The sequence below is a fragment of the Macrotis lagotis genome, chromosome 1 (genome assembly GCF_037893015.1).
Source record: "Macrotis lagotis isolate mMagLag1 chromosome 1, bilby.v1.9.chrom.fasta, whole genome shotgun sequence".
NCBI classification, from domain to species: domain Eukaryota; kingdom Metazoa; phylum Chordata; class Mammalia; order Peramelemorphia; family Peramelidae; genus Macrotis; species Macrotis lagotis.
Window position 1 is genome coordinate 326310533 of NC_133658.1, and position 19743 is coordinate 326330275.

A 19743-nucleotide genomic window follows, 5' to 3' on the forward strand; every position below is an offset into this window, starting at 1 on the left:
ATCAGATTAATTAAGGTAATAACAACACACATACAAAAAATGTCAAATGCTGGAAAGCGAAAATGACACACTGACATACTGATGGAGGAGATGTAGAGTCCAACCACTTCAGAAAGCAATTTGTTACTAAGCAGTTACTAAATGTTACTAAACAGTGCTTTGATCAACCATACTACTGTTAGACCAAAACCCCAAAGAGAGTAAAAAAAGCAAAACTCTTACCAGTACCTCCCCCAAAAAATATATATATTTACATGTCTGTGTGCGCTGTGTGCGGCGTGTGTGTGTGTGTGTGTGTGTGTGTGTGTGTGTGTACAGAGAGACAGAGACAGAAAGAGAAAGATCTTTTTGTAGTGGCAAAAAACTACCAATTAAGAGCGTACCCTCAAGTGTAAAATAGCTTCTGACAAATTGTCATATATCAATGTAATGGAATTACTACTATGTATAAATGAAGAAAAAAGACAGTTTTGAAGCTATAGAAAGATTTATATGAACTGATGCTTAGTGACATAAGCAAAACCAGAACAATTTATATTATAATTGTCAATAAAATAAAATCAATTGGAAAGATTTATGAACTCTTATCAGCTAATAGTTATTATAATTAAGTTAGCCTTTATATGAAACTTACGATATACCAAGCAATGTGCTAAATACTTTTATAAATTTGGGAATGTCACAGTTCTATATTTCTTTCATTTCATTGGGTGGAGAAAGGTGGAAGGAGAAAAATGAAGATTTAATAATTATAAAAAATAAAATAATTTTTGCTAAATTTTTTCTCTTAAACTTGAAAATTTTCATTGCTAATATAAAACTATTACATCCAGTGCATAATAAAAATCATCTAAATGGTATAGTATATAAATGTTATAGTGACAAGAGAAGGGAATTTGGAAGCAAGATCTGGGTTTCATGACTAACTATCCATTTGCTGATTCACTACCACTTGTGGGCAAATCACTTCATTTATATAATCTTTAGTTTATTCATCTATTATAAATAATCCTTGATTGGTGTTACCTCACAAGGTTGTTGTGCCAAAAGCCTATTATAAACTATAAAGTGGTATGTAAGTGAATTATTATATTACTCAGAGAAAATACCCAACACTATGATTAGTAGATTAAAATCCAACACAATTGTAAAAAAAAAAATCAGCCAATCAAGTATGTGATCAAAATATTTGAATCTAAATATGTTCACTGTATAGAAGTAATATTATTATCATAATAATGCCCTAAAATGATTTGACTATGCTGTGATATTACAAAAATGTTTTCAAAAAGGGACAAAAACACATAATGTAAAAGACAGGGAGATGAGAGTTGCATAGTATTTCTCCTCTCATCACACCATGTATGTAGTATTATGTTCAATTTTGAGCATCCTATTTTAGGTAAGAATTGATACACTGGAGAATATCCCCAAAAAGGGCAACATGGTGATGCTCATGAAACCTCAAGGTCATGCAATATAAGGATCAAAGATCAGCTGAAGTAAGTAGACATGTTTAGCCAGGAGGAGGATATAATAGCTGTTTTCAACTATTTGAAAATCATATAGAAGAGGAATCAGACAACTTTCAGTGATTCCAGAGGTCAGAAATGAAACAAATATATATAAGGAAAAATAAGTAGATCTACTGAAAAGTAGAATATGACCATATATAGTTTAGTTAAGACCACTAAAAAAATTCAAAGTGTTTATCACTACTTGCAAGTCCTGTTAAAGAAGGCTCATGTCTGGCCTCCAATTTCTCTTCCATGTCAGAGATTTTAGGACTCTGTGAATAGACAAACATTTGGTAAGATCATAGGATTTAAAAATAAAAGACACCTTTTGAGATCCTCTAATCCAAGTTCCTCGATTTATAAATAACAAAATGGTAAACCTATACCAATATAGTCTAATGGGGGGGGGGGGGGGACCAGCTATTAGGAGTAGTGGTTTCTAGTCCTGGTTCTATTATTAATTAATTGAATATATTTAGAAAAAAGATCACAATCTTCCTAGGCCTGTTTCCTCTTTTGTAACATGAACTTAATACTCTCAGCTCCACCTAAATCAAATACAAATAGATAGGACAATACAAGTTAGGAAATAAAAGTGTATTTCTGTGAAAAAATTAAGCACTATCTAAATGTAAGATATTACTTTGTGCCTGTCTTTGACTACAGGGTAGCAAGGACTATACCTACACATTGTCAATTTAAAATTACTGATGGTAATGAAGTTTGCTTCTCTGAGTAAATGACTACTGTGACCTACAAGCACGCTGAGTAACAAAAGGATAATAGCCTGGACTTAAACATGTCATGCTGCAGATAGAGTACAGGACCTGGGTTCAGGAAAACAAGTTTAATTCAGGTCAGAGACACTAATTGTGTGACCCTGGAAAAGTCACTTACCCCATGTACCTCAGTTTCCTTATCTGTAAAATGAGCTGGAAAAGGAAATAGCAAACGACTTCAATGTTTGCCAAGAAAACCCCAATTGGGATCACAAAGAGTTGGAAACAAATGAAACACTGAACAAGAATAAAACATGTATAATTAAATGTATTAGATACAGAGTAAGAAATTTTAAAAACCTACTTGCTGAGTGAGAGGATTAGACTAGATGACAATATGAAGTCATCTACAACCCTTCTATGCAGTTCAGAAAGGGGAAATGACTTTTCAGTTAGAATATTTGTGAAGGTAGCATTTCATGTTGTTCTTGAAAATAGAGAACAATGACAAAATCTTCTGACCATGAATAATTTTAAAATGCAAACTAGAAAAATAAGCTTTGCTTCTTCAAAGAGTGGGGGGGGGGGGATGAGAACTTGAGAGTTCCAAGTAAAAAACCTTCACCCTTTTCATTACATTCAAGGGTATATTGGTATTGTGAAGGATTAAGGCCAAGCAAGTACCCTCATAATGGACAACTTGGGCTAATGAACAGATATCCCACTCTTAACTTTATTTTAAATTCAAATAGGAAAAGCCTTAAAAGATATCATCTAAAGGCAAAATATGTCAAAATCATAATGCCAATGCTCTTCTTTGGGTTGCCTAACATGGCTGAGAGAAAGAAGTGTGCATTGGACATTATTCAACATCCTATACAACAATGAATCCTAACATATTTCTGTGACCAACAAGATGAAAGAGTAGACATTTTATCTAATCTTTTTTTAACCTTTCAAACTTCTCTCTCCAAAAGAGAAATTGTACACAATCAGCTTTCTCTATAGTATAGGACATTTGGAAAACCAAAAACTATCTTAAAAAAAATAACCTGCTGCCTAACCCTGAGCTCACATAGCACTCCTCCCTCAGTGCCTATCACACTAGCAGCAGTAAGGCTGCGCTAGCCATCTCAACCCACCACACAGGCTAGAAAAAACAGCCAAGGAGTTGACCCAACCAACCCTAGATCCTGATCCTACCTCTTCTTTCCAGTGCCATGCAGAACCCAGCACTAGGCTGACAAGGACAGTGCTCCAGGATGCACTTAGTTTGCCGGGTTCACAATATGCATTGCATTAGTAACAGCACTCTGTTCTGCAAAAGGCCTTTGCAGGAGAATAGAGGAGTAGGAAAAGGGACAAGACACTGTACTTGAAATAAAGTTTAATCCCACATTTTGTAAGATTCTCTTTCTAAAGTCATGCAAACACACACACACACACACACACACACACACACACACACACACACACTACAAAAATCAGTGCCATAGTACCAGTAGGGCAGCTCTCTGAACTGCTGGTGCTGTGCCAGAGAACTAAGGAACAGGGGAAACAATACAGGACACCACAGTTGCTCTACCAAGGTACTGTACAGTGCTCCCTTAAACATAAAATAAAGAGCTCAACATCCAGATAGGCTCAATTCTACCCTCTATCCTTTGGGACAGAGACCTAGGCTGGTTAATTGTGAATTACCCAACAAAGGAATAGGCTAAGATACATGAGCTCCAGTCTTCAGGGAAACTATCAGCCAAAAGGATGAAGTAAGAAAGTAAGCAAAAGAGAAAAACAAAGAGGAAAAAAGATTGAAATTACCAAAAATTACAGGAAGAAAACTCAAAAACCTCGAACATAAGCAAACAAAACAAAAGAGAAAACATTAAAAGCAGAAAGAAATATGATCTCAAGATCTAGTAAACAAGTGCAAGGAGCTAAAAATACTGTAAAACAAGGAAAACGGATCCAATACTTGATGAGACAGAGGACCCTGTAGAATGTGAGAACATGAAACCACAAACAAGCTGATCTTGAGTGATTTAAAAGAGAAATGAAAATTACGAGAGCAGAATCTGTGGCCTGATTAGCAAAAATAATGATCAAAATAAAAGAATATAAATTTGTAATGGCAAGTATCATGAAAGAAACAAAAGAAAACCAGAATCAGAATGTGTCACAGAGTGATGGTCAATGTAGGAGAAAAAAAATAACATACTTAATATATTCATTATCCAAGCAAATCATGCTGCTCTCAAAGACAGGATGTGTAGAGTCAATTTAAGGTTCTATATATCTCTCTCAGAAGAATATGACAAGTCAAAAATTTTAAACACTATAATGAAGAAAATAAAAGAACTATATAGAATTTCTAAACAAGAAAATGAAATATCAGTTGAAGGATTCATAAGTTGCCTTGGGGAGAGAATCCCAAGACTGTAGAACTCCAAGATATTATAGAAGCTAAATTTAACATTTTAACTCAGTATGAAATAAATTTATGCCAGCAATGAGGAGAAAGACTTTCAATACAAAGGGAAAGAAATGTGAATAACACAAGACTATTAAGCACCCACCAGAAGACGCAGGAGAAAGGCAATTTACAGATGAGGAGATCAAAGCAATCCATAGTAATATGAAAAATTGCTCTAAATCATTACTTATTAGAGAAATGCAAATTAAAGCATCTCTGAGATACCACCTCACACCTCTCAGACTGGCCAATATGACCAGAAAGGAGAATGATCAATGTTGGAGGAAGGGTCTTTAAGTAGAGTTAGTAGGAGGTCAATTTTCACACAGATACTAAAGACCACCTTCTTTTAATCAGGTCAAATTAGCGATTGTAAACAGAGACAAAAATCTTTTCTTATTAATACCAAACAGATAGCCCCCAGAGTTAACTCCAAGCTTTGAAAGTCTTAAGACAAATTGATATGGTATTCCGTTTACTGATATGTCTGGTGTTCAGCTCCTCCCTTAACCTGAGTTGCTTCCACCTCTTCCTGGTGGGGGGGGGGGGTACTAGAGGTGAGGTATACTTTTTCTTGATTGGATAAGTCAGAGGTCATGTTTCAGATCTTAATGTTTTAGATCCTGCTCAGAAAAGCAAGTAAGGGAGGGAGATGAAAAACTGGAAAGAGAAATGAGAGCAATGTGGGAAAATCATGAAAACCAAGTAAGCAGCTTGGTGAAGGATACAAAAAAATACTGAAAAAAATGCCATCTTAAAAACCAGTTTGGGTCAAATGGAAAAAGCAGTCCAAAAGACCAATGAGGAAAAGAATGCCTTAAAAAAGAAGAATTGGCAAAATGGAAACGGAGATACAAAACCCGTCTGAAGAAAATAATTTCTTAAAATGGAGAATGGCGAGCTAAAGAAGTTGATGACTTTGTGAGAAATCAAGAAACAATAAAACAACAAAAGAATGAAAAATTAGAAGAAAAGGGAAACTATCTCATTGGAAAAACAACTGATCTGGAAAATAGATCCAGGAGAGATAGTTTATAAATTATAGGACTATCTGAAATTCATGACCAAAAGAAAGAGTCTAAGGGCAGCCAGGAGACTAAGTAGATAAAGCACCAGCATTGGAGTCAAGAAGACCTGAGCTCAAATCCAGTCTCAGACACGTAATAATTACTTAACTGTACAATCTTGGGCAAATCTTTTAATCCCACTGCCTTGAAAAAAAAGAAAGAAAGAAAAACTATCCAGGAAAACTGCCCAGATAATCTAGAAGCAGACAGTAAAACAGAAATTCAAAGAATTTACTGTTCACCCCCTTAAAAAGAACCCAAAATGAAAACTGCCAGGAATATTACAGACAAATTTCAAGCAGTCACAATAAGCAATTGAAATATCATGGAGGAGGGGCGGCTAGGTGGCGTAGTGGATAAAGCACTGGCCTTGGAGTCAGGAGTACCTGGGTTCAAATCCAGTCTCACATACTTAATAATCACCTAGCTGTGTGGCCTTGGGCAAGCCACTTAACCCCATTGCTTTGCAAAAATTATATATATATCATGGAGGGGGGCGGAGCCAAGATGACGAAAAGAAGGGATCAAGTCTTAGGCGTTCTCTGATAAAACCTGAAACTAAGGACTATTAACTAAACTTTCGAGAGACAGAACCCACAAAGGGAACCAGTGAGGCAGTTCTCCTACTCAAGGTAACCTGGAAAAGACCAGAAAGGCTCTGCTCCCCAGGGCTGGAGGGGCAGCCCGCCAGAGGGGTGGCCCACCAGAGCCAAAGAACTTCAGCTGCCCAGAGGCAGCCTCAGGGTGCTGGGAGCCACAGCAGGGGAGTCTCCTGAGCTGCACCCCAGGGAGCACTGGGCACAAAGTGTGGGAACAGCGGGGGACCTCTACCAGAGCGAGCATGTAGAACCCAGCCCTCAGGGCACACAGCTAGCAACTTGATCTTTCCCCAGCCCTGATCCAGGAAACAGAAGCAGGCAGAGCCGATAAGCAGGAGCACCCAGGGCATGAGCCCATTGAGCTGAGGGAGGAGAGTGAAGAGAGACTGCAGAGCTCTGTCCTCTGCCTCTGGAACAGGACTCTGGGGCTCTGACCATATTCAGATCCTGATAGCAGTCTAGGCCCCCCCATAGAACAGCAGGCCCCCCCCCACCTCAGCCCCGTGGCAAGGGTGGGGCACTTATGGTCATTCACAGAGCAGGAGGGAGGACAGAGCCTCACACACTGAGACACTTGTGGGAGTCTCCCAAAAGCTCAGGAAGCACCCCAAAACCAGGCTCAGGCTGGGAAAATGAGCAAGCAGAAAAAAAAAAGAGGAACACCATTGAGAAATATTTTGCAAATGAGCCCAAGAAGAATAAAAATACTCAGGCTGAAGATGAGGAAGCACAAGCTCCTGCATCTAAAGACTCCAAGCAAAACAGAAATTGGGTTCAGGCTATAACAGAGCTCAAAAAAGACTTTGAAAATTAAATGAAGGAGTTGGAAGAAAAACTGGGAAAAGAAAGGAGAGAGATGCAGGAAAAACATGAAAATGAAGTCAGCAGTTTAGAAAAGGAAATCAAAAAAAATGCTGAAGAAAATAGCATGCTAAAAACGGCTAGGTGGCGTAGTGGGTAAAGCACCGGCCTTGGAGTCAGGAGTACCTGGGTTCAAATCTGGTCTCAGACACTTAATAATTACCTAGCTGTGTGGCCTCAGGCAAGCCACTTAACCCTGTTTGCCTTGCAAAAAAAAAACCCTAAAAAAAAAGTTATTGAGGAGAAGAATGCTTTAAAAAGCAAAATTGGCCAGATGGAAAAAGAGATAAGAAAACTCTGAGGAGAACAAATCCTTCAGACAAAGAATAGAATTCAGGGAGATTGATGAATTTACCAGAAATCAGGAATCAATACTTCAAAACCAAAAAAATGAAAAATTAGAAGAAAATGTGAAATATCTCATTGAAAAAACAACTGATATGGAAAACAGACTTAGGAAAGATAATTTGAAAATTATTGGAATACCTGAAAGTCATGATCAGTAAAAGAGCCTTGACATCATTTTCAAAGAAATACTACAGGAAAATTACCCTGATATTCTAGAAACAGAGGGCAAAATAGAAATGGAGAGAATCCACAGATTCCCCCGAGAAAGAGATCCCAAAAAACCAACCCCTAGGAATATTATAGCCAAGTTCCAGAACTCCCAAGTCAAAGACAAAATATTACAAGCAGCTAGGACATAGTTCAAATATCGTGGAGCTGCAGTCAGGATCACACAGGACTTAGCAGCAACTACATTGGAAGCTCGTAGGGCTTGGAATACAATATACCGGAAGGCAAAAGAGCTTAGAATGCAACCAAGAATCAACTACCCAGCAAGGCTGAATGTCCTCTTCCAGGGAAAAAGATGGACTTTCAATGAACCAGGGGAATTTCAAAGGTTCCTTTTGGAATGGACAGAGCTGAACAGAAGGTATCTTCAGATACAGGACTCAGGTGAAGCACAGAGATTGGAGGAGAGGGGGGAAATATGAGGGACTTAATGATGATGAACTGCATGTATTCCTGCATAGAAAAATGACACTGATAATACTCATATGAACCTTCTCAGTTAATAGAGCAGGTAGAGGGAGCTTTTATAGTTGAAGCACAGGAGAAAGCTGAATTCGAAGATAAAATATGGTGTAAAAATGGAGTCAATAGAAAAAAAGGGAAATGGAATGGGAGAAAAAGGAGAGGGGGAATAGGCCAAGATATTTCATATAATAAGATTTTTTTTATTATTACCATGAGCTATTGCTATGATATGGAAGGGGGGAGGCAAGGGGGAATGAGGGAACCTTTGTTCTCATCAGAGGTGGCTAGGAGAGGAAACAGCATATATACTCAATGGGGTATAGGCATCTGGAATAAGAAGGAGGGGGAGCAGGGGGAAGGGGTGGGGATGTGAATAAAGGAGGAGAGGATGGACCATGGGGGGAGAGTGGTCAGATATAACACATTTTCTTTTTTACTTCTTGCAAGGGATTGGGATTGGAAGGCCTGTCCAGGACCATAGGGCCAGGTGGATTCCGGGCGTAAGGGGTGGTATGGGGGCTCAGGGCTTCTTGGCCCCAGGACCAGGGATGTCTGCTGCGCCACTCAGCGACCCTACAGCAGAGTCAGAGTGAAAGGAGAGAGAAAATATAGTACATGGTAGTGAAGAAATAAGAAAGGAGGGAGCTGCAATCAGCAATGGCAATGCTGGAAAAATATGTAAGTAACTTTTGTGATGGACTTACCATAAAGAATGTGATCCACCCATGACAGAGTTGTTGTTGTTGGAACAAAGACTGAAGCACATTTTTTATTATTATTATTTGGGGGAGGGTGCAGGGCAAATGGGGCTGGGTGGCCTGCCTGGGGCCACATAGCAGGGTGATCTTTGGGTGTCTGGGGCCGGATTTGGACCCAGGTGCTCCTGACTCAAGGGCCAATGCTCTGTCGGCCACCCAGCCACCCCTACTATTATTACTATTTTATTTTATTTTGGGTCTTTTTTTTTTCTTCTTTTAGGTTTTTGCAGGGCAGTGGGGATCAGGTGGCTTGCATGTCACACAGCTGGGTGATTGTTGGGTCTACGGGGCTGGATGTGGGCTCGGATGCTCATGGCTCCAGGGCTGGTGCTTCGTCCATTGCGCCACCTGGCCATACCTACAATTATTACTATTTTTTTTTAATTTTGATTTTTTTCTTTCCCCTTTACTTTATCGCCCAAGCAAGTCTATATTCATGGGAGGAGGGGTATTTTGTTTACTCTTAAACAAGAATATTTTATTAATGTAAAAAAAAACATTTGTACAAAATGAGAATTAAAAAATAAAATTAAAAAAAAAGAAATATCATGGAGCTACAGTCAGGATAATACAAGATTTAGCAGTTTCCACATTAAGGGATCTTGGGGCTTGGAACATGATATTCCAGAAGGCAAAAGGAATTGGATTACAATCAAGAATCAACTACCAGCAAACTGAACATCCTCTTTCAGAGAAAAAGATAAGACATTCAGTGAAATAAGGGACTTTCAAACTTTCCTGATGAAACAATCAGAGCTGAACTGAAGGTTTAATCTTCAAATGCTGGACTCAGGTGAAGCATAGAGAGGGTGCATGGAAGGGCATCATTAATCTGAACTGCTTGTATTCCTGCATGGGAAGATGATACTGATAACTCATATGAACCTTCTCAATGATAGGGGCAGTTAGAAGAAGCATATATAGACAAGGCATAGGAGGGAGTTGAATTTGAAGATATAAGATATTAATAAGATGGGAGTTAATAGAGGGAGATAGAAATGTATTGAGAGAAAGGGAAAAGAGAGGGAGAATGGGTTAAGTTATTTCACATAAAAGAGACAAAAAAAGCTTTTGCAATGGAGTAGAAGAACAAGAAGGTGAGGGGGAGTGGCTCAGAGAAGGAATAACATGCACACTCAATGGGTATAGAAATCTGTCTAACCCTAAAGGAAAATAGGAGAGGAAAGGAATGGGAGAAAAGGGATGGGGGAGAGTGTAGGTGATAGAAGAGAGGGAAGAGCTTGGGAGAAAGTAATAAGATGCCACACACTTTTGAGGAGGGACAGGGTGAAAGGAGAATGAGAAAAGAATAAATGGGGGGGGGGGGGAATAGGTAGGAGAGAAATAATGCTAGTAATAGCAACTATAGACAAAAATATTGAAACAAGTTTCTCTGATTAAAGACCTCATTTCTAAAATATAGAGAACTGAGTCAAATTTATATAAAATAAGTGTCACTCCCAAACTTACAGATGATCAAGAGATATGAACAATTTTCAGATGCGCTTATCAGTGCAATCTATTTAAATATCTTTTTAATGTCCTACCTCAGTATTAATGGGAGAAATGTGGGTTGAAATAATTATGAGAGGGGTGGCTAGGTGGCATAGTAGATAAAGCATCAGCCTTGGAGTCAGGAGTACCTGGGTTCAAATCTGGTCTCAGACACTTAATAATTACCTAGCTGTGGGGCCTTGGGCAAGCCACTTAACCCCGTTTGCGTTGCAAAAACCTAAAAAAAAAAAATAATAATAATTATGAGGTACTACCTTATATATACCTAATGGATTGGCTAATAGGACAGAAGGGGAAAATGACAATGTTGGAAGGGATGTAAGGACATTGAGGCACTTTTGGAGGAGTTGTGAAACAATTCAACAATTCTGTAGAACAATTTGGAACAATGCCAAAGGGCTATAAAATCATGCCTACTCTTTGGCCTAGCAGTACCACTACTAGGTCTATATTCCAGAAGAGATGAAATATGGGAAGAAAAGAATCTATATGCATAGCATATTTATAGCAGCTCTCTTCTAGTGGTAGGAAGCCAGAGATTGAAAGGATGCCCAGGGTTGGGGAATGGCTAAACAAATTGTGATACGAGATTGAAATGAAATGCTATTTATGGGAAATGATGAATAGGATGTTCTCAGTAAAAAACTTACAAAGCAGGTGCAATGGAAAATGCACCTTACACTAAATAATAGTAATACTACAGGATAATCAGCTGTGAATGACCTACTTTTTCTCAGCAATGTTGTGATCAAAGAGAACACTGAAGGATTTATGATAAAGAATGCTATCCATCCCAAAGACGGAGCTGATGATGTCTGAAAAACGGACAGAAGAATACTTTTTTTTAAACTGTTTTTTTTGGGGGGGTGGAAAAGGTTTGCTTTTCCAATATGACTATGGTAGTAATTTTTTCATGACTACACAGGTGGGAGGAAGGAAGAGAAATTGTAACTCAAGGTTTTGGAAGTAAATGTTTAAACTTTTTTTGCATGCAGATGGAGGGAAAAATTTAAAACAAAATAAAATAAAGAAATTTTTTTTAAATTTATACATGTAATTAGGAAAAAATTTAAGTACAACAATATTCCATTTTGAGAAAGGGAAGAGATTTGGTGCTATAAAAAAACTACTCAACCCACAACATGAGGGAGGGAACTGTAACTCATGGAAGCAAATGTCATTTGAGTGAGACAAGAACTCAGGGAGGTAATTTTGAGGCAAATGGGGAAAAGGGGTATACTTCCTACCAGGGAATAGGTACAGATCAGTGGTGGACTGGGTTGCACTGTCACTAGCATGAAATGGAACTGTGCTGGGAATGAGACACAATGAAAAAGGGGGAATCTGTAGGGCAAGCTTTATAAGGTAGAGGTAGAAACTGCCCAAGGAAGAGATTCCAGAATGTTTTGAAGTATCATAATTTTGCATTTATAGCAGAAGAGGGGAAAATATACTTGAAAAAAACCAAATTATAGATAATGGAAGAAAATATAAATCTAATTCTCATAACAAATGTAAATGGATTAAACAATCTAATAAAATGAAAAAGTGACAGATTAGAAAAGTAAACAAAGTCTTATACTCTGTTACAAAGAATACATTTAAAAATGAAAAATATACAAAATAAAAAACTTATTAGAAATTGGAAAAAATGAAAAAAATTCTACTATGTCTCAAGTGAATCCAAAAAAAGCAGAAGTTGCCAACAGGCTATCTGACAAAGCAAAAACAAACATTTAAAAATAAAAAGGGATAAACAAGAACTACTTTGTGCTGAAAGGAATGATAGCCAATAAATCAATCTAAACTCATGCTCAAATGCTAGCATCCAAATACATAAAGGAAATATTAACTGAGGTATAAGACATAGATATTAATAGAAGACTGACAGAAGACTTCAAATATCTCTTTCCCTCTCAGTTTGGTTAAGTCTAATGGAAATATAAACAAAAGGAACAAGGGAAGACTTATGGTATCTTCTAAATAAAAGACTGTGTCTTCTACCTGGGACAGCAAAAGAAACCCAATGTCTGATAAAGTGGAAAATACAAATAACCCAGTTAAAAAAAATCTCCTTATTTTTTAAAAATTACTAAAAAAACTAGAAAATAATCTGTAAGAAATAAGGCTTGGACCAATACCTTACTCCATATTCCATAATACACTTTAAATAAATACACCACCTGAGCAATAATATACGTTTTTAAAATTGAAGTGGATTATAAACTTTTCACAGCTATTGGAAGGGCATATAAATTCACTATGAGACCAGCAAAATTCCTGAGTGAAGCCCAACCAGATTAGAATGTAATTATGAAATAAATTCAACATAGATAATGTTGATTTCTGATTTTTCTAAGTCAATAAGCTACCATTCTTTTAATTTGAGCTAAACAACACTGTTCTTAACAAAAGATAGAGGCAATTACAAAAGAAAATATATTACCTTCATTATATTAAATTGAAAAGCTTCTGCATAGACAAAATTAATGCATCTAGGATTAAAAAAAGGTGGTCAAATGGGAAAAAACTTTGCATTAAATTTCTATAAGGGTTTGGAATCCAAGTTATAACTATGTATATGTGTATGTGTATATATGTGTGTGTGTACATAAAAGCTTATATAATACATATATATATATGCAAACACTAAATCTGAATAAACTACTCTTCCACAGATCAAGGGGTCAAAAAATATGAATAAATATTTCTTTTTTTTTAATTTTATTTATTTAAGGCAAAGGGGTTAAGTGACTTGTCCAAGGTCACACAACTAGGCAATTATTGAGCGTCTGAGGTCAAATTGGAACTCAGGTCTTCTGGACTCCAGGGCCAGTGCTCTATTCACTGCACCACAGAGCTACCCCCATCAACAAACATTTCTCAAAAGAAAAATTGCAACATATCCACTACCACACAAAAGAAAACTCCAAATCACAAACAGAAATGCAAACAATCCTGAAGATTCATTTCACATCTTATAAGATGGGAAAGATGACAAAAAATGGCAATACTTATTATCAGAAGGGTTATGGATTGATAAGCAAACAAATACATTGTTTTGTTTTGGTTTTTTGTTTTTTAGGGGTTTTTTGCAAGGCAAATGGAGTTAAGTGGCTTGCCCAAAGCCACACGGCTAGGTAATTATTAAGTGTCTGAGACCGGATTTGAACCCAGGTACTCCTTACTCCAGGGCCGGTGCTTTATCCACTCCGCCACCTAGCCGCCCCAAACAAATACATTGTTGATGGAGCTGACAAATAGTACAACTATTTTGCAAAGCATTTTGGTTTTGCAAATAAAGTGACTAAAATGTCACTAACCTGCATACCAGAGACTTCATTACTGGGCTTATACTCCAAGGAAGTTATCAATAGCTCTCCCTTATACAATAGAATATTTATGACAGCATGTTTTGTGATAGCAAAGAATTGGAAACAAAGTAGATATCCATCAACTGGAAAATGGCTAAGCAAATCATGGTGCACGAATGTAACGGAATATTACTATTCTTTAAGAAATGATGTAAGTAGGGGCAGCTAGGTGGCGCAGTGGATAAAGCACCGGCCCTGGAGTCAGGAGTACCTGGGTTCAAATCCGGTCTCAGACACTTAATAATTACCTAGCCGTGTGGCCTTGGGCAAACCACTTAACCCCATTTGCCTTGCAAAAATAAAAAAACCTAAAAAAAAAAAAAAAGAAATGATATAAGTAACAAATACAATGTCATGGAAAAATCTAGAATTGACACAGAATAAAATAGGCAGAGTCGAGAAAACATTATACACAGTAACTACAATGTAAATATAACTATGTACCCAAAAAAAATCAAGTGAATGTAACAAAATTTAAAAAATCAAGCATAACTCAAATGAGGAGACAAGAGATGATATCCTCAACCTATCCCTTTATGGAAGTGGAAGATCCACAACTGTTACACATTGTAAATGTTTTCAAACTTTTTCAATGTATCATTTAGTTATGCTGGCTCTTTGGGAGGGTGAGTGAAAAGGGGAAAGCTATTGGATATAACTATGATAATGTCAGAAAAAGAAAACATTAATAAAAATTTATTTTAAAAAAGGAAAAAACTAGCTATTCATCTAAACATAAAATCTTTGTTTAAGAAGTTATTCCAACTATTTAAATACTAAGAAAATCAGGATTTACAGTAGAGTTCAAAATACATGCTAATAGTAATCATGTCCAAGCATCCTTCTAAGAGGCATATAAAATACAGATCTTAATCAGTTAGTTTCTCCTAATAAAAGAAACATACCAAAACTTCCACAACTAAGCAATTTTAGCTATTTTTCAGAGCTGAAGTTATAAAACAAATAAAACTTCAAATACAAGTCTGGTTAGTTCAGAATTGAAATTGTTGAAATAATGACTAGATTTAGAGTCAAAGGGCCTCAGTTTTAATCTCCAACCCTGCTACTTATTCCTATTTGACTTAATATATAATTTCTGAGGCCTCAATTTCCTCATCTGTAAAATGAAGATGTTGGATTAGTCTTTAAAGGTCTCTTCTAGTTTTAATCAAATAATTAGCAAGCAATGAAGAACTGGAACCATTCCATTTTAGAAAAATATTTTCCAATAAGACAATTTTTTCAAGAATTTTTCTTTATGAAAAAAAAACCTAAGTTTAAAGTCTAAATTTATCTATAAAATCCCAAAGCAAATGCTACCTCCACTTCTGATACTGTACATCCTCCCATCCCCACCCATAAAGACTATTTTGTGTATCTTCCACACAATGCTTTGCTTGTACCTCTCTAATGTACCTGTACTTTCTTATTATAAATATTGTATGTATACATTTCATTCTCTGACCACACCCTAAGATTCATGAGGACAGTAACTATTTTCTATGTCTCTCCCAAACTTTTCTTATACTCAGTATATTCTACAGATACCCACATTCAACAGTTATCTAAAGTTTGCTGATTCATGTTTCCACAAACAAGAGAAAAATAATTATCAACCAATTAATTGGTTTTAATTACATTTTTAAAATTAAGTCACTGTCTTTCTGAAAGGGTAAGGGAGAAGAGAATTTCCCTTAAATTGAACACTTGGGAAGAGGGTGGGAAGCAAATCTAAGACTGCCTCCTAGAGAAGTCCTTGAGAAAATAGAAAACTAAAAAGTTCTACTCACCTTCATGACTAAGCAACTTGAGGGAAAAAAACTAAAAGAACATTCTTATACAAATAGGTCAAACCTTGTCCAACAAAATAATTTAAATGTAAGAATGTAGTATTTTTTTAAAGAACTTCTATGACCCTTAATTTCCCCATCTGTCAAGAAGGGGCCAGACTAAATTAACTAAAAAGTTATTTCCAATTATAAAATCCTACAAGTCAAATTTGAAAGTTAGCTGTGAGGGGCAGCTAGGTGGCGTAGTGGATAAAGCACTGGCCTTGGAGTAAGGAGTACCTGGGTTCAAATCTGATCTCAGACACTTAATAATAACCTAGCTATGTGACACCTTGGGCAAGCCACGTAACCCCATTCGCCTTGCAAAAAAAAAAGAAAGTTAGCTGTGACCAAATAAAAATTGTCACCTCTATAAAAATTCAATGTTGTGTCATATCTGATATCTTTGAGTTAAAGACAAGACCTAACAAAAGGTTTCTTCAAAAGTTCTATGCAAGGTTCTGTGAAAGAGAGTAAATAAGCAGACTTTTATTTATGACACCATGCACCCTTTTCCTTTAGTAAAGCATAACTTTACCAAACATTTCTACTAATTTCAAAAATCTCATTGCAATGTTCAAGAAACAAATGTCCCCTATTATTAACTAGTAAATAAAATAACTGCTTACAATTTTTTTAAAAATAGCTCCCAAGATGAATTGTTGCCCAACTATTTAAAGTTAAACTTTAATTCTTAAATGCAATACCCTTCTTCAATTTCATTTATTCTGGGAAAACCTTTATGGAGCCTTATAGCTCTAACACTACAGTCTCAAGAAAAGAATACAATGGAAAGATATTGTTTTTGTCTTGGTAAAGAAAAGTAACAGCTTTATGTGATGAAAAAGAGCACTGGATTCATAATCAGAAGACCTCAGAGTTTGACCTCGGGCTCTGACATTAGTGTTATGATCTTGGGCAAAAACTTAACTTCTTTGAGTCTTCATGTTACCTATAAAATTAGATGGTTATTCCCAGATCCAGTTTGAACATCCTATGATTCTATTTTCCTCCTAGCAAACTGAAAATAATTCAGAAAGAGTTTTTGGTTTTACATTTGATTTTATGGCATATCTGATTATTTTTCTTAACTACACTGATAATCAGAATATCAAAAATGAATAAAGAAAACAAAAAGGGCATGTGAGCATCAACAAGATCAAACAGACTCCATTCAAACACCAGATCTGTCACCTGCTTGCACAGTGACTTTGGATAAGCAGCTTTCCATCTCTGGGGCTCATCTTTTTTTTTTAAATGAAAGCATAAAGTCAAACTGAATAGTCTATGATTTTAGTAGCCAAAATGTTTTGAGACAGGCATAATAAATGTACACGTTAAATAAAACATCAAACAGCAGAAAGAGAGCTTGATCTGAAGACTGAGGCCCTGGTTGCCTATTTAACATTTGGATAGGTCATTTAGCCTCTTTTGGTCTCAATTCCTAATCTAAAAAAAAAAAAAAGAGATTGGATTAAATGACCTCTAAAGGTTCCCTCCAGCTCTAAGTCTATGATTCTATGATCTCAGTTTAGACAAAAGATCAGATTTATCATAAAAGAGAAGTTTGAGATCACTAAGTCAAAGGGTTTTTTTAACCCAAAGTCCATGGACCCCCCCCCCCATAGATAGATTTCAAGGAAAAGTACTTGTCCATAAACTTGGATGAAAAAAAATTACATCTTAATTTTAACTAACTAAAAATTTGCTATTTCCTTCAATTATGAATATAAGCCAAAAAAAAAAATACTCTGAGAAAAGGACCACAATTTTCACCAGATTGCCAAAATGGCCAATGACAAAAAATAAAAGATTAAAAACCCCTTAATGTAGTTCAAAACCCCATCACTTGACAAATAAAAAAAAAAAGAGGCCAAGACAACCAAAGGGATTTACCCAAGTAACACAGCAAGTAAGTATCATGGTCAGGCATAGAATTCAGGTTCTTTGACTCCAAACTCAGTGCTCTTCTCCCTTCACCTCTTCACCTAATCCTTCATTTCCAGTTCTTTAACTGAGCCATACCAGAACTAGAAGATAACAACTATCTAAATCAACAATGCAGTAATAGTGATATGTGTAAGATTAACTCCTCCTGGGGGAGGCTAGGTGGCAAAGTGGATAAAGCACCAGCCCTGGAATCAGGAGTACCTGGGTTCAAATCCTGTCTGGGACACTTAATAATTACCTAGCTGTGTGGCCTTGGGCAAGCCACTTAACCCCATTGCCTTGTAAAAACCTAAAAAATAAAAAAGATTAACTCCTCCAAACCAAATCTCATTAAAAAGCACCAGGTGTCAAGAAACATATAAAATGAATCAAAAGATTCAAATTTCAACCTGTTAAAGTATTATGGAGAAAGAACAGCGATATATTTTGTTCACATAAATGAAACATTAAGTCTTAGAAAACCATTTGATTCTACTCACTTCAAGAAACATTTATTAAGTGATTATGTAGAGGGTACTGTTTGTGAAATAAGTAGTTCAACTATTATAATTCCCATTACGTAAACTAGAAACAAGATATAGTCTCCCTCCTCAGAGAATCACTCAGTCATCAATTGTCTGAAACATAAAATAAATTCTATTTTATCACCTTCTCTCTTTTCTTCCTGAAGAGCTTTGCTCTTTTCCGATCATTCACTAAGGTTATTTGCGAGTGAATTTCCCAACATGAAACTGAAAAAAATAAAACTTTAGAGAGACTAGAAGGAAATTTTAAGAGAATGACTAACCAAACCTATTTATCTTCAAGTTTGTCTCCTTATTGAAGGAAGGCTAACAGCAAGATAGATCAGCAGCAAGAACTCAATGAAGAATAAACATTCTGTCTTTGAGAGTGGTAGCATGGGTCTGGCTATAAATCAAAACACTTAAATTAAGATTAACACACTGAAATTTTTCTGCCAATTCCCAAAAGAATGTTATAGGCTTCCCCTAGCTCAAAATCAGAGGGGGCTTCAGTATAAAATCTAAAAGCCACAAAACCATTTTCGTTTCCTGCTCAAATTATTATCAACTTACCACCTTAACCTAGTATATAAAATGTCGTTTTTTTTATGCTAGCCTTCAAAACTGTAATTTAACTGCAATCTGAATCTTTTCCTTTCCTCGGATTAGCAAATTACTTTGGATGCTGACCCCCTCCTCATTTTAGTCATCTGTGATTTGTATATTCTTATTAGCCAAGTTACAGGTTGCCATCTACCTTGATAGAGGAAGATTTTGACAATGAAGTAACAGATCCCATATACATTGGTATCTCAAATTTCTACTCAAAATTTTCCAAAAGCCTTTCAAAAGTTCCCTAGTCCATTCCAACAACAAAGTTTCTTTCTGAGCTCTTCCTTGACATAAATGAGTATATGCCAGAATGAACAGTTCCTAAGAACAATTGAAATAACTCAAGTCTTTAGTATTCTATAATTTACAGAAATTCAGGTTTCCAAAACATTTTGCATATACATTTGAATCAATAACACTGGTGAGGTGGGTAGTACCATTATATTGAGGGTCAGAGAAGATGAAGACTTTAATATGTTCACTGTCCCACAGATCAGAATTTCCTGACTACAAATGCTAAGACTTTGTCTCTGGTTTTTACTAGAGTGGAAATGAAAATATGAATCCCGAGTCATCAATTCATGGAGGCATTGAACTGGAAACCAGATACTTGGGTTCAAGTCCTGACCTCTGATACTTTCCGCTTGTGTGACATGAGACAAGTTGCTTTCCCTCTCTGGTTCTCTGTTCCTTCCTTTATAAACTAAGGAAACTAGACAAGATAATCACTAAGGTCTCTTTCAATATTAACAGTCTATCACATTTGTAGAATCAAAGTTCATCCCCAACAGCGGTTGTACTCCATAGGATAGAAGCTGCACTTTCCTGGCCCTAACCTCAAGAATTGAAGGGTCTTTCTAGGCCCATGGATCCCGAAGTATTTCTGTAAGATAAAACACTAAGATCCCAAATGAGGTCACAAAGA

At 36.4% G+C, this 19743-nt stretch overlaps 1 protein-coding gene across 2 annotated transcripts in view; it reads right to left on the minus strand.

Moving 5' to 3' along the window:
* The window catches only part of GAPVD1 (GTPase activating protein and VPS9 domains 1), a 100787-nt gene that overhangs the window by 79990 nt on the left and 1054 nt on the right, over nt 1-19743 (minus strand). The gene's annotated exons all lie outside the window — the stretch shown is intronic.